We start from the raw sequence: 3,802 nt of genomic DNA on the forward strand, positions 1-3,802 counted from the left end.
AAGGGTGTAGACAAACTTTCGAAGTAACTAGTGTTTACTCAAGAAAACATCGAGACAAATTAAGAGAAGATCTGGTAGAAAATGTAGGCCATAGCAATACCAAAATAGAAAGAGTTCTAATCACACTAAGATTAGATTAGCTTCAATTTCAAAGCAATAAAAACCAACGAGTGGTGCAACAATACTATGGACCAGCCGAAGTCATTAAGAATGTCGGGAATGCATCATACATGATACAATTTCTCTAATGGATGCAGACTAGCCATGTTGTCCATGCCAGTAACTTGAAACGTTAGAATCCTGACCAGGAAAACACTAGGCACAAAAAGGCAGTATGATCTCCTGCTACGAAGGAAGTAGGAGCGATTCTAGCTGAAAAGACGTGAATTTTTGACGAAAACTTGACAAACCAAGAAGTGATTTTCAATAGTTCATGGTAGATTAGAAGAGGCTCTTTAATTTGAGATCAGCTGGAAACACATCGAGAGACTTTAAAGTCAACATTATCCTACATCGCTGAGTTCACAAAGAGTTGGTTGTCAAAGGCATCAACCAATTGAGTGGGTAAAGATGTCATGGTCATGTTTGTTGAGAGCGTATTGCTATCATGACTAGTTATCAATTCTTCACCACGTTATAAATCTATCAAAGTTGTGGTTGCTGCTTATTTGCTTTTAGCCTATAACATTACTTTCTTTCAAGTTGTTTTCAACTCATTTCTTCCCTCACTTTTTATGAAATGTTTTATCTCAGATGTGACTCGAGGCTCGATCATACGTTAAGATTGTCCACAAAGTTTAATTTTTACATGACTGACTTGTTCCATGGGTTAGAACAAGTGTCACACAATCGCTATCCTGCTACCATAAGAGTGCGATTATGATATTTGACAATCCCAATTATTAAAGTGTTATAAACTAACTTTACTACTCTTCCAAAATCTCTCTCTTATAGATAGTTTTAAAGGCAATCAAGTTCATATGCCATCTCTATCTCCTAAGAAGAGTCTGGTAATAACGTATATCCCAGTTTTTTATGCGACCATTTCTACAAGGACTTATTTTCTTCTCTTACATCATAATTTTCACAAAATTATATTGACTCGTAGAGTTGGAATACAATATCACTGTCTATCAATTAATCTTAGTAACAAGGTTATTATGATATGATAATAGAGTTTTTATAGATTTACCTACATGAATTTCAACTTTAATCTCACTTTTTCAAGAAAAATATTTAAACTTTAGTTGCATTTGATAAAGATACTTATACATTAAATAATTATCAATCAGATCGATGAAATATTCATAATGTTCTTTGACTTCTACATTCACCGAAACATTTGGGTCGAAAAAATAATTTTTCATTTTATTCGTGGTTATATAATCATGAATATCTCAGTCTTTTGTAGTACCTAAAACCTATGTTCCTAGAAAAGAAGCTTCATGAATTTGAGAAAAACTTATGTTCGGGACTCAAATAAGAATTTCAATTTTGGTTTCACCCCTTCGACTCAACATTCTCATGCATCCCCGGTGACCTAATATGAGTCTAACATCCTACAAAAAGAATATGGACATGGCATTCCACCCATTGAAGTGAGAAAAACATGTGATCTTGGTGTATCGCATAGGTTGGAGGTGGGTCCCATCAGGTTGTGTACTTTCTTTTCCCTACATTATACTTTCTAGTTCTATACCTAAAAACACTCCCTTAAAAAGACTAGCTAGGTCACATGACAGGTAAATATCATGAATTATAGAAAAACCTATGTTCAAGACTCAAATCACCATTCAAATTCTGGTTTTAGCGAATAGACTGAACATTCTTATACATCCCTCATGACATAGTATGAGTCTAACATCCTACAAAAAGAATATACATGTGATCCTGGTGTATCGCATAGGTGGAGGTCTAAGATGACTGAGGGCATATAGCATGTTTGAGTCTCTTATATTTAGTGACACCTAGTTGTTTGGGCGTTGTATTTGGCTCAGGGTCGTGGATGTGTTTTTTCTCGAATCAACTTACTTGGCTTGGCTATACCCTTAGAAATAATGCATAGGTTTGTAAGTTCATGGTTCTGACTTTAGAGGGTCTATCATAAAAAGCTAAGGGTATAACCTAAGCATGTGATGTGCTACTCCTGTCACAAAAAATACATATCATTTCTATGCTTCAGAACATCATAACTAGATGCCATATAAAACTTCATGTTAGTCGTAAAAGCCATAAAACATCATAGAAGGTATAGTAAGGGCATTTTTTGTTATTTTACTCGTATCATTGGTTTGTGCTCTAAACATGCTCCTATAACCTTCAAATTCAACATGCATCGTGAATTATGGTATAAGGCCATAACACTTGTAGGCTCTCTTCAAATTTAGGGCATGAAAAGGAAGCTCTCATCGTCCTCTTTAACAGCTCTAAGATCACCAGCTTTGACTTGTATAGAAGCTCCACAAATCTTCATCTAAATTTCGAGGTCTTTTCCATATTTGATTCTCGTACCCTCAGACAACCTCAACAATTGGATGGCTTTGTGACAATTCTATATAGGCCTAGGTAGATTCTTTGGTTGTTACATTAAGTACATGGACATTTCATATATTAGAGTTGAGATGACCAAATTTGTCTAAGGTATTTTGTTTCTTTTAATGTTTTAGCCCATCCCTAATCTATTTTCATTCCTATACCTTTGTAAGAAATATGTGAACATTAATGTCTAGAATTTGACTATTACGGTTGGAGTTAGTGTAAGATGCTAGATCAAGGTTTTGGTTCGAAAGGACCGGAGTTCAAATCCCACTCTCAATAATAATTTTGAAAAATTTCTTGTGGGATCCTAATAAGATTTAATAATTATGTTATCTTTTGATCCCTAAACCTTTATAAAGAATACAAATGGATTAATTTTTTTCCAAGCATCAAGGTTGAGATGGCCGAGTTGGTCTAAGGCGCCAGATTAAGGTTCTGGTCCGAAAGGGCGTGGGTTCAAATCCCACTCTCAACAAATATCTTTTATACCCTAAACCTTTATAAAGAATACATATCGATTAATTTTTTTTCAAGCTCTCAAAGTTGAGATGGCCGAGTTGGTCGAAGGCCCTATATTAAGGTTTTGGTAACCAAATCCCACTCCCAACATTTATTTTGAGAAATTTCTGGAGGGTCCTTATACGATGTTTAATATGTTGAACCCTAAATCTTTATAAAGAATACGGATGGATTAATTTTTTTTTCAAGTATTAATGTTGAGATGGTCGAGTGGTCTAAGGAGATATATTAAGGTTCTGGTCGAAAAGGGTTTGGGTTCAAATCCCACTCCCAACATTTATTTTGAGAATGTTTAATATTTTGATCCCTAAACTTTTATAAAGAATATGGATGAATTAAGATTTCTAAACAAGATTGCTCACAACTTTGATGAAGAAATTGGTTTGTATCGAGTTGCCCAACAAGGTGGAAAAATGACTTGAAAGTTGACCCTGACTCGATGAATTTGACTATAAAATTAGGAGCACTCTAGGAGCCTCCACCAAAAATGATTTCCAATGATTTCCTAGAGCCTATAAATTGATTCCTAACTTCTTTCCCATCTGCCACTTTTAGGTAGGAATTGCTTCGAAATAATCCAATTAAGTAATGTTAGATTAACCTACTAAATGGACTCCATTATTTATGAGATATGACATCTTAAGGTTACACATGAAATTTGGTAATCACAGTATACATATCATAAACATTAAATGCAAAAATACTTCATTTAAACTTTCATAAAACGTCATCTTCATCTTAAAAT

The 3,802-nt window shown here is 34.4% G+C and overlaps 1 non-coding gene across 1 annotated transcript; it reads left to right on the forward strand.

Moving 5' to 3' along the window:
* Window positions 1–2,932: 2,932 nt before the first annotated feature.
* Window positions 2,933–3,013, forward strand: TRNAL-AAG. Its single transcript has one exon. It is a non-coding gene; the product is annotated as a tRNA-Leu (tRNA).
* The last annotated feature ends 789 nt before the right edge of the window (window positions 3,014–3,802 follow it).

This window comes from Cucurbita pepo, unplaced genomic scaffold (assembly GCF_002806865.2).
Source record: "Cucurbita pepo subsp. pepo cultivar mu-cu-16 unplaced genomic scaffold, ASM280686v2 Cp4.1_scaffold000345, whole genome shotgun sequence".
Taxonomy (NCBI): Eukaryota; Viridiplantae; Streptophyta; class Magnoliopsida; order Cucurbitales; family Cucurbitaceae; genus Cucurbita; species Cucurbita pepo.